This window comes from Urocitellus parryii, chromosome 8, assembly GCF_045843805.1.
Source record: "Urocitellus parryii isolate mUroPar1 chromosome 8, mUroPar1.hap1, whole genome shotgun sequence".
Lineage (NCBI taxonomy): Eukaryota > Metazoa > Chordata > Mammalia > Rodentia > Sciuridae > Urocitellus > Urocitellus parryii.
Window position 1 is genome coordinate 107,181,392 of NC_135538.1, and position 11,993 is coordinate 107,193,384.

The 11,993-nt window shown below is 53.7% G+C and overlaps 1 long non-coding RNA gene across 2 annotated transcripts; it reads left to right on the forward strand.

Annotated features, from left to right (window-relative positions):
• Positions 1–3,021: 3,021 nt before the first annotated feature.
• LOC113186892 (uncharacterized) lies at positions 3,022–9,738 on the forward strand. 2 transcript variants are annotated; one of them, XR_003301345.2, is made up of 5 exons: positions 3,022–3,607; positions 3,765–3,942; positions 5,115–5,230; positions 8,830–9,053; positions 9,473–9,738. It is a non-coding gene; the product is annotated as an uncharacterized LOC113186892 (long non-coding RNA). The 2 variants fall into 2 exon arrangements; XR_003301346.2 differs by lacking the exon at positions 5,115–5,230.
• Positions 9,739–11,993: the final 2,255 nt, after the last annotated feature.

The window sequence follows — 11,993 nt, forward strand, 5'->3', positions numbered from 1 at the left end:
CTCTATGGCATCGTGGGCAAATACCCGGTATTCTATCCCTTTGATACCTAGTATTGTTAAACCCTCCTTCTATGGGGGCAATTCCTTTTAAAATGTCCTGTTTGTTCACAATTGTAGCATGTTCTTGGCCTGGCATCTAAAGCCTGTCTTACTGCAGCTGCCACAATTTGCACTTGTTCATTAATGTCTCTGGCATCTAAAGCCTGTTTTACTGCAGCTGCCACGACTTGCTCTTGTTCATTAATGTCTCTACATAATTTAATATATGTGTTTAAATCTTCATGCTTCCATGGTCTAATGATTTCTCTGCACCAATGATTTGCTTGGTCATAAGCCAGTTGTTTTATTAATGGCATTGCTTGTTCTGTATTCCCAAAAACTCTGGTAGCTATTTGAATAAGCCTATCTACAAATTCAGCATAAGATTCATTAGATCCTTGTATTATCTTAGATAATTGACCTTGTAAACCTCCATGTTCTTGTAAAGTCTTCCATGCCCTAACCGCCTCTACAGCAATTTGTGCATATACGCCAGGATCATATGCAATTTGTTGCTGCTGATCCTCATAAGGTCCCTTTCCTAACAACATATCTAGATTTTTCTGAGGATAACCAGCTGCTGCATTTCGACTAGCCGTCTCCTTGCAAAATTCCTCATTGGCAACCTTCCATAACAGGTATTGCCCTCCATTTAGCACAGCTTTACACATACTAGCCCAATCTGCTGGCATCATGTCCAAGTTGGTAATGGATTCGACCATGCTTACAGTGAAAGGTGCTTGGGGACCATAGGTTGTTACAGCCTCTTTTAGCTGCTTCACTGTTTTGAAATCTAAAACATGGTGAATTTGCTGCCTTCCTGACTGTTCAAATACAGAGCATGCTGATCTTTGAGGTCCTGTCTCAGGATCCCATCTATCAACTACGGGGGTTGGGGGCCTCCCAGCATATGGAGGTGGCCTTGTTAGTTGGACATTTACATCCTCTGGAGATAGAAAGGTGTTAGTAGCAGTCTCCTGTAGAGGTGGCGCTGTTGGTTGGACACTTACGCCCTCTGGTGATAGAAAGTTGTTAGTAGCAGTCTCCTTTTGTAACTTTCCCCCTGATGGCTTTTTCTACTCTAAGCTTTCTTCCTCTATCTTTGTCTGAACTGAAGGCTTTGGACTAAGCAAACCAGATACCAACGCCCACAATGTCAATGTGCCAACTGGCAGAGTTCCTGGGCTTTTCTTTTCTATTCTTTTTAAATCTTCACCATGATGGTTCCATTGTGATATATTTAACAACTCCTCCTTAAAAAGCCATGGGCTACATTTTTGTATTGTATCAACGTATGCCCTGACTGTTCTTGATTTTACTGAGATGCCTCCTTCCTCTAATAATTTACTTAACACTCTTTCGGTTTGTTTTTTACTAATTTCTGATCCCATATTTCTACTATAATACAACCCAACAAGATGACGCCAAACAAAATCGAGACAGAATGAAATAAAAAGGGAACAACAAAAAGTCATTATAGCCTTTCTATCCTCCTGACATGTGCATCCGTCCTTTCTCCCTATCTGTTCCTCAGACGTAAATAGTTTTTCCTCAGATGTGAGCGGTTTTTCTTCCATCTCACTCATCTCCAGGGACAGGCAACTTAAAACAAAAGTGAAGCAAAACAAAAGAGGAATCTTAAAATGGCTACCCATCCTCTCGCCCTGCCCTCAGGGGCGAGCAGTTTACCTTATCACTTACCCTCAGTCGCTCCCCGTGCGAGCCACCAAATGCCGCAGTCTGGCTGGGCACAATTCAGCAGCCACTTGTCAAAAGAAACTAACTTTATTTTTAGAACCACACAGGCCAAACAAAACAGCTCCTCAGGAAAAACCCTCAGAGCCCAACTGCCACCAACGGCTTCCCCCAAGCCTCTCTCACAACCACAAGCCTCTCCACCTCCTACAATCCTCCTGCTCTTGAGGCCGATTGGCTGGGTCGTGTGGGCGGAGCCAAAAAAGTCCCCCAATGAGCAGCTCCGTGGTCTGAAAGGGCAGGGAAACAGCCCAATGAGCATCACCGCAGAGGAGCCAATCAGCTAGATGTTGCTGGGGCCGCTGTGAGCCAATCATCAGCCGGCAGCTGGAAGTTTGCTGGGGCCCCTTCGGCTGTGGCTCTCAACAAGAGAGAGAGAATTTTAATATTTATTTTTTAGTTCTCGGCGGACACAACATCTTCGTTTTATGTGGTGCTGAGGATCGAACCCGGGCCGCACGCATGCCAGGCGAGCGCGCTACCGCTTGAGCCACATCCCCAGCCCATGTCTCCCCCTTTAGACTGGGGGCTTCCTGAGGTTAGAGGTTCCTCTCCTCTCAAGGGGGATTTTCTTACTGGGGATCATTTTTTTTTTAATATTTTATTTTTCAGTTTTTGGTGGACACAACGTCTTTATTTTTTTAGGTGGTGCTGAGGATCAAACCCAGTGCCCCGTGCATGCCAGGCGACCCTGTTACGGCTTGAGCCACATCCCCAGTCCCGGGGATCATTTTCTTTTGAAAAATTTTATTATGGAAACACTTAAATATACACATAAGTAGAGAATCAAGTGTGGTGACCTGTACCCCCATTCCCAGACTCGGCAGCTATTAATTCTATGATCATTCTGATTTCATACCCCACTTTAGGCCTCACCCCCAGATTATTTTGAAGCGTGCCAAAGACACAATACCCCTTCACAGATGTTTCAGAATCGTGTCTAAAGAACTCTCTGTAAAGAAAAAAAAAAAAAAAACAACCAAACCCCAAACCAAAAGAACAAACAAACAAACAAACCAAAAAACAGCAAGCCCCCTTAATTCTAGGGAGTTTTATAAGGGCAAGAGCTTGGTCCCATTTCCTGAGGCCCTGGTTTGGAGGTCCCTTGCTCTTCCATTCCAGCCACAAGGGGAGCCTGAGCTGTGTTCAGCTCCGGGGGGCCCCCCGTGGACGTCAGCCACGCCTGGGCTGTGGAGGGCGGTGGGAGAAGGGTCCCCTGAGGTGGGTCCATCTCAGAGCCTCACAGATGGGGATCCTGGCGGCACTGAGCCTTGCTGGGGGCCCTGGAGGCTGGGGTCCACCCTCCAGGGGAGTGCTAATCTTCCCAGGGTCACAGGCCTCTGGCCTTCTTTGTGTTTTTTGGAGTGATTCTCCTCTTCCTCTCTCCCCCACACCCTTCTTTGTCCCTCCTAATATTTGATCCTTCCTGTTTTTGTGGTTCCTGCAAGTGGGGACGGCTGTTTTGTAAACATGTTATTATATTTTTCACTTTGGTGACTGTCATGTGTTATGGGTCCCCCCCCTCTCAGCACTGTTTATAAAATCCAGCCCTATTGCTTCAGACCGCTGGGTCCTACCCCATGGGGGGCACCCACATATTTTCTTGCCCCCCTCTCCGCCATGTCAAGGTGCCCTGACGATCCCGGGGTGGAGTCGTGAGTGGAGTCACTGGGTCATGGGGCACTTGTATTCTTAACCTGAGGGAGCATGACCCACCCCAGGCTGTTGTGGCTGCCCGGCCTACCCCGCCTCCCACAGGGCAGACGGCTCCTGGGTCCCCGTGTCCCCACGGATACTGGCCTTAACCCGGCGTGTGAGTCTTTGCCCATCTGCCTGGGGTGGGGAGGTCTCTGGTGTTCTTTGGCATTTTTTCTTGTGTTTTTGAGGTTTTGCCTTCTATCTCTCATGCCCACTGTGGGGCAGGGCTGCTGTCCTCTTGTTGCTCTGTGAATGTTCTTTTTGTCATCCAGCCTAGATGTGACCCCTGGTGGATTTTGACATGCCAAGCTTTCGCCATCACTCTGTCATCTTCGGGCACTTTGAAACCTGACTCTTCCCCCTCTGAGGGCTCCTTCAAGAGCGGATGGCACAGGGAGGCCCTTCTCGGTGCCTCTGCCCTTTTGGTAAATGCCAGGCACCAGTGACAAGGTACAGCCTGCACCAGGAACTTGCTCTTAGCATGGGGCCCAGGCGTGGGGGAGGGAGGACAGGCCGGGGCAGGGTGGCAATGCCCCGGGGGCCCTGTGCCGATGCTCAGGGTCCTTGGCCAGCACGGTCAGGTCTCCCTTAATCCACACCTACAAAGGTTAGGCTGGATTGTGGTGTCAGGTTTGTGGCCTGAAATTTGATGAAGACTCTGTCTCTCCCCAGAACCTTGAAGGTCATTGTGGGAAAGCAACATGTCCACAGACCAGGGTGATGGCTCGGCCATCTGGCAAGACTGCCATTGCTGGTCAGGGTGTCCTGGAAGAGGTACCTTCCGTGCCCCTGAGCTTTGGAGGTTGTACAAGTGTCCCCTGGGCCTCAGCAAGGCCCTGTGTGGGAACAGGAGAGGAGCGTCCCATTCCCAGGTCCAGAAGGCAGGTTGCCCGGCCTTGGCTCTCAGAGGTGAAGGGGTCTTTGTCCCTGGCTTCTCTTTCTGAGCAGGGTCAGGGCACCTCACAGGCAAAGAAGCTGGTGGGAGACTCAGTGGACCTGCCTCTGTCCTTACTCTCAGTGGCCTTGGGCAAGTTCCTCTCCCCTCTGACCTGGACCCTTTCATCTGAACAAAGCAGACATTCTCCCAGGACCTTCCAGAATCCCCAGGAAGATGCCAGCTCCCAGCCGTGACTCCTTCCCTCTTCTCAGTCCGTCACACAGTTCAAGGACAGGGTGACAAGGACAACGGCTGCCCCATGCTTTACCCCAAGAGTGTCATCCAGTTCTCAAAGTCTGCAAGCCAGATACTATTATTAGCTCCATTTTGCAGATGACATCAAGGGGCTCAGAGAGGGCTAGCCACTTGCTCAAATCACCCAGCTTATATAAATGGCAAGACTGGTATCTAACCCTGGCTGTTTCCTAATCTCCTTCCCTGTGCCACATGAGTCTCCCTTTCCTTAAATTCCAACTGCCCTGTTAGCACTCTTTGGCCAAACCCTCTCCCTACTTCTCGATTCCAAACAGCCCACATGGGCACCTCCACCTTCCCAGGTTCACTTTTACTTTCAACCCTTTGTCAGTATGCATGATCCCCTTCCTACCCTGCCATGTCCAGCCCATGACCCTGGAGGGCAAGAGGGCTGGGTGCCCTGCTGTAGCCACACCACCTTTCCTCCTAGAGCCACGTCAGTCCCCACCGGAGCATCTTGTTTCCCTGGACCTCCCTGGAGTGTGCCCAGAGATGCCATCAGGGCTGAGTGCCCACACGAAGCCCCAGGAACCCTGAGCTTCCCCAGTAAGCCCCTACCTGCAGTGAACACTGATTCTGAGAAGGGATTTGAATGGGGGCTCCTCACACCCCAGAGAATCACCCTCTTCCTGAGGCTGAGCAGGGTCAGTCATGTAGCAGGTCACCCTCTAGGGCCCGGCAGGCCTGGGGCCCGGGGCCCTGGCAACTGGCCTGGCACGTGCCTGACGTGGCCAGACTGAAGGCCAACGTGCCGGTCTTGCAGGAAGCCGCTGGGTTATCAGAGGGGAGGGAAGGGGCTGAGCCACCTTGTCCCTGGAACGTGCAGAGACTCATGACCCTGAATGTGTGTGCGTGCCTGTGTGTGCATCTGCCCATGCCACCGAGCTAGCCCGGGACACTGTGGGCCTGACCCAAGGAGGAGGGGGTGTTCCACGGTCCACCCGTGACTCCTGTGCATTTATCAGACTCAGGGCTGTGCTGGGACCCTGAAGGCCTCCGATCCGTTGTCACTGATTAGTTTTATAATTGGGGCCCGAATCACAATTTCTTCCTCCTGGGTTAATCCTGTCTTCCACATGAAACCCACATTGGTGGGGGCTGGGAGTGGGTGTGTAAAGGGAACCCTGGGCTGGAGTTGGACTGCCAGGCAGGGTCCTGGTTCTGCTGCTCTTCCAGCCGCAAGGCCATCATGTTCTGAGCCTCACCTTGCCATCTGTCAGCGACGTTGGTGCTGTTGGGATTGGAGGTCGTGAGTATGGAATGAGCCCGAGCGTGCAAACCACACTTGATGTCAGTGTGACATAATGGTGGGGGGATCATTTCTGATGAGCATCTTTGACTTTCACTTAGCACTATGCCGGGCCCAGGAGAGGCTGCCTGAGGACCCTCTATTTGGACTTAGCCTGCCTCCTTGAACATGGTACTTTGCCTCAGCCCCAGAACGTGGCCGAGCATGGGACCAGGCTCACTAGCTGAGAGGCTGAATGGACAGCCGAGAGGCTCCCGCTTCACAGTGTTGAGGCAGAAGGCAGCTGAACTCCAACTGGGAGGTCATGTGGGCTGGACCGGATGTTTGAGGTGGCTTCCTACTGAAGGTGCTTTTAGGGTCCTGTGACTTGAGCTGAGTTCTGCCACCTTTCCAGGAGACCCTCCTCCTTCCTGAGCATCCCTGTGGTGGGTGCTGGGCTGGGCATGGTACCTCTGTGTTCCACATGGTCCTGTCCACAGGGGTTCCTGGAAAACCCCACATCCAGCAGGACTGAGGCTCATTCAGGGCCTATTTGATGGGCTAGGGGTGAGGCTGAGGAAGAGAGGTCAGCCTCTGGGAGGCCAGGCTTTGTGGGAGGGAAATGTTGCCAGTCCTTTGGTGTTGATTCTGGGCCCTGGTCCCAGCTGTGACCAGTATGCATGATCCCCTTCCTGCCCTGCCGTGTCCAGCCCATGACCCTGGAGGGTAAAAGAGCTGAGTGCCCTGCTGTGGGGCAGAGAGTCCAGCACAGGTGTGAGGGACTCCTGAGTGACAAGCTGCTGTTCTTGCTAGATTACTAAAGCAGTCTCTCGGGCAGCTGGGCCTTCTAGGTGTGGTTCTGACACTACACGATCTTCACCAGTTTTTGCCTGTCAAATCCATTTCCTCCCCTGTGAGATGAAAGGTTAGTAAAAGCCACCGTCCAGGCCCTGCCCTGTGTTAGGATTCGGGTGGGCGTTGGCTGGAGGGTACCTGGTCAACCTGGCCTGAGACCTTGTGCCCCGCAGTGAGCTCAGAAGACAGGCTTGGGGAATAATGGGGGAAGGGGCTTTTCTCTTTGCAGTTGCCACCTCCTGAAGGGCCTTTTGGGGGACTGGGAAGTACCCACCCCCAGCAAGGCCCCCTTCTTGACATCTGCACCCCCCTGTTTCATCCCCTGGGTGTTACATTCCACAGGGGAAGGTGATCCCTCACTAAAGGCCTGGGGATTATAGCAGGGGCAGCCGGGGTCACCCTGGGAATGCTCTTGTAGTCCTTTCCCACCAGGGCCCTCTGCCTCCCGCCAAGACTGGGGTAGGGGGTGATCCTGGTGCACCCCATCCTGAAGGAGCAGCAGGACCTCAAGGGGTGGGGGCTGGATACCCCTTCCCTCCCTCTATGAGGGTCAGCACCCCCAGAAAATAAGGGGACTGTGTGGAGTCCCTATTGGGCCCTCTCAGGGGGCAGCTGGGGCCTAGGTCCTAGGGTCTTCACATGCCTGGCCTCCCCTGCCCCCTCACTTCTGCCCTGACCCCCTCTCCAAGGCTGCAGCCCCCCCATCCCTACTAAGCTGGGGATTTCCGCAGGCTGAGCCAACCGCCTGACCCTAATTATGCCGCCTTCATCCTGTTGGGGTTAAGCTCCCTGTGGCCTTCCCTCCCCCAGCCAGGAGGCCGGGCCGGGGGTCAGAGCCTCAGGAGGCTCAAGCCTGCTGGGCCCTTTCTAGAAAGGGCCGATGGGCCAGTGCCCTCCTGGGGGCCCCTGATGGTGAGGAGGTCACTTATTCTGGGGGTCTGGGAGGAGTGGAGACAGTTTCTCTGGAAAGCCCTGGGGACTGGGAGAAGCCTGGGGAGCTGACCTCGGGAAGGAAGGGGAGTCTGAAAAATGGAAACTTGGAAAGGCTGTGTTCTCATATAGAAGCACCCAGAAAGATTTTGAAAAGAACCCATGCTTTGGCTCCACTCTGATTTTGATTTTCTCAGGCAAGGCTCAGCAAGCATGTATATTAACACCCCGCGTCCCCGAAGGGATCCATGCACAGCCAGTTTGAGAATCACTACTCTTCTAAGTTGTCATAGGACAGTCAAAGAAACAGGCCCAGTGGGCAGGAGGCCTTCCACAGAGGCCACCCCACTAGTTGGGGGCAAAGCTGGCTTGGAATTTGAAGCTCCCAGCCCCGAGTCAGGCCCCTTCTTCTTGGCCTTGAGCATCACCAGGAGTCGCTTCAGCACTTGGGCACCAAGGAGCTGTGAGTCTTGCAGTCTCCTTGCTGTGTCTTGGCTTCTTTGCAATAATGATGGGCTCTCATGATAAGAATTGAGCGAGGTGATGCCTGTAAGGTGTCCAGTAGCACCTGACAGAAGGGTAGCCGTCTTCTGCTTTCTGAGTGGGGCCAGGGCTGGGGCTGCAGAGTGGGCAGTCTTCCTTGGTCATCCCTCCCACCAGGTGCAGCCCTGACAGCTGGAGACCTGAAGGGCGGAGTGGGGAGTGGCTGCCTCAGAGACTGCCGGGGCCCGACCATGAGATGGAAGGGGCAGGAAAGGTGTTGGAACCAAGGGCTCCCACACCTGACCTCAGGTCCCTCCAGGAGAGGGTGTCACCAGTCAGGGTCATGCGGCTGCAAAAATGGCCACTAGATGTCACCCTCAGCTCGTGCTTGAAGTGAAGCTGTCCTGCCTGGGAGAAAGGAACAGGGTGGAAAAGAGGAGGCCAAGCCACCAGAGAGTGGGCGAGTTTAGAGAAAGCCCAGGCTTCTGGGTGGCTGCAAAATTTCTGCAGGGAGGTGTCTGCAAGGGCTCATTTGTCTGCCTGCAGAATTTTCCTTCGCAGGATGATGCCAAGTCACAATCAACAGGTTCTTTTTTTTTTTTTTTTTTAACAAAGACTAACCATTTTTTTTTTAATATTTATTTTTTAGGTGTAGATGGACACAACACAATGCCTTTATTTTTATGTGGTGTTGAGGATCGAACCCGGGTCCCACCCTTGCTAGGCGAGCACTCTACAGCTGAGCCACAATCCCAGCCCCCAACAGGTTCTTTAGTGGGCACCTGTCGCACAGACCAGGAAGACTCTGGTGCATGCATTATGTGCTAGACGTGTACACCAGCAGGCTGGTCAGTATCCACAATACACCACGTGGTAAGTGTGCTTGTCAGTCCCGTGTTACAGGCGAAGAAACCAAAGCCCATAGCAGTTATGTGTTGTGCCCACGTCATTCACCTGGAGGGGAATTGGGGCCTGTCTGGAGCCTAAATGCTTTCTCCATATTTGATGGGCTTCTGGAGAATTCCACAATACTAAGCACTCAACAGGCTTCCTGCCAAGTTGGGAGATGTGGTGGGTGGCAACCCTACCTGGCTCTGCTCCTTTGGTGCCAGCAGAGTCTAGCAGGCAGGAGAGGGAGTGGTGCTTGCTGATGTGGGTGGGAGCTGGGTTTGGGTGATGCTGGGTGCTGGGCCCAGCAGATCTAGCACCAATGGGAGACCATCTGTCCATGTCCTCCTCTGAGCAATTTCCCCACCCAGAGTCATTTCAGTTTCTTCATCTGTCACTTCTAGGAGTGGACTTTGTTCCTTTACCACTCTGTCCCTGCTCCCGCCTCCCTTCAAGGCTCTGAGCTAACCGTGTTTCAGGCCAGATACTCAGACGGACAAGACAAACCAGCCCCTGCCCACAGTCACTCTGCCTGAAGTCTAGACCAGTGACCTTCAAGCTATTTTTGATCATGGAACCCTAGCAAGAAAACGATTGTTGAGCACACCCCTGTAATATGAATATATTTTGTATTGTTGATCTTTTACAATATGGTCACATTAATTAGAAAAAGGATGAAATGAAAAATGAATAAGTGTTCTAGTATTTTCTTTAAGCATCCCTGTATCATGCACACACACAGTGCTCAAATGCCAACTGAACATTCCTGCCCACCCTTTTTGGCCCTAGCCATAGAAGGAAGAAACTTCAGATTCAGCAGGTAGGAGTGTGGGCAGACAGGAAGCATGAGCAGGACTGGGGAGGGACCTTAATGACCTGAACAAGAGGCTAGATTTTATTTTGGACTCTAATGCTGAAAATTTCGTGATCATTTTCACTCTGCTAGGATATACAGATCCAGGACACTGTTCCAGGCAGTATCTGATTTCATCTACTTTGGGCAGTTCTATTCCATTTCCAACAGATTTTGTATTAAAATATCCCCCCACTTCAGATGAGTGGGGAGCAATTCCTTCACCACATATACTTGGGACAGGAAGAACAGAAGCCGGGTCCTCATGCAGGAAGTAGCACTTGGGGGCCCCCATAAGTATGGGTTGCAGGAGAAGAGGGGCAAAAGGCCACATCTGGGGTTCATAAGGGAACCCCCCTGTGGGCCTTTTACTCAGAGAAGTCTCAGGACAAGCCCCTTCCCCCAACCCTGGCACCATGCTGGAGAACAAAATGGTCGTGAAGGCATCTGTCTGCCCGCCGGGGGTGGCTGCCAGGGAGGCCGCCATGATGGCTGGCCCAGTGTGGGTGTCTTTGTGCGCCGGTGACTGGGTGTCTGTTTGGTACTCACTGAGTGCTTGTTCTGTGGGGCGAGGGGTGTGGGGGTGGGGGCACGGCCTGTAGCAGGGAAGGTACGTGAGGCTGGGCACGAACAGCCTCACCCACCAGCCCTACTCCTGCCAGGTACTCCCAGCTGCTCCAGAGGACTGCCCACCGCCTCCTCCCTTCCCTGGGCATGGCCAGGCCGGGGGGCAAATGACTTGGCCGGCATCTCCCTCACTTGGACCCACTGGGGCAGAGCCAGCTCACCTGGGGCACAGGCAGGGCTCCTTGCTGGGTGGGTGCTCTGCCAATCCCCCTCCCCCACTCCCAAGGGGGACAGGAGGAATAGGGAGGCGGCAGGGTAGAGGGCTCCGACCAGAGGGACAGGCCCCTTCCTCTCCGGGACTGTGGCTGGGTAGAGCAGGGCACAGGGGGCTGCTGGATGGGGTGGGGGTGTTTCTCTGTTGAGGGCCAGGAAATGATTTCCATGCAAATGAGATGCAAACTCCTTAATGAGCTTGCAATTAGGAAGCCAAGGCTGCCAGGCCCGGGCAGTGCCTGCGGGTTTTATGAATGGGCCAGCGTGGGGAGGGGGAGGAGGCGCGCCGGCCCGCCCCCACGTTTCCCTGCCTCTGCACCCGCGACATGCCGCGCCGCACGTTGCTGCCTCCCGGCCGTGGCGACCTGGCTCACCGCCAGCGAGTCAGCTGCTCCGGACGGCGCAGGAGGCTGTCGGGCAGAGTCCCCGCCACGCTGCCTGCCGGCGATGCGTTGGGGCCGCCGACACGCCCCCTGGGGCCCGGCAGGGGCTCTGTCCTCCGGCACCCCTTTCCCCGTTGCTGGAGTGGTTTCCTGCAGTAAATCGAGTGGAGTTAGCTGCAGGCCCTGTTAGGTTTAGGATGGGCAGCCCCGGGACTTCCAGACCAAAGGAGGAGGATGGGCCCCTACCTTGGGGTAGATAGAGTGACCTTGAGAGGGATGGAGGTAGAGTGGCAGTATAGGTACCAGTTCCCACCCCAGGACCCTCGGCATCTCCACAATCCCCTTCTCCAGCCAGTTCCCAGGTGTGAACTTAACTTCAAAAGCCTGGTTCGCTACCACCCCACTGCACACGCTGTTTCCTACACTTGCTGGTTCTGCTCTTGGCCTTGCTGGACTGAGCTGGGATGGAATCGAGGGTCTCCTAAGGGCGTGTGGGCGCTCGGGTCAGCTCCGGGCTAGAAAGACACCACAGTGTGAGCAGTTGAACCCTGTTAGGCCAGAGCCCCCCTCCCCTCCTTTCTCCTCCTTCATTGCTTTCAGAGTGAATTAACTAATTACCTCCAATTAAAGTGCCTGGCTCTCTGTTCCCCTGGGCCCCAATCCCTCCCCTAGGAATCCTCCTCGCCCAGGCTGGGCCTGGAAGGGGGCCTGGCCTGCAAGGTGGAAGTCAGTGAATCAGTCAAGTGGTGCAGGGAGGGTGGGACAGCGGAAGCTACAGTGTCATTTACCATGGGAGTGGTGCGGACAGCCAGGCTCTCTGACTTTGTTGGGATGCAGAACTGAAGTCAG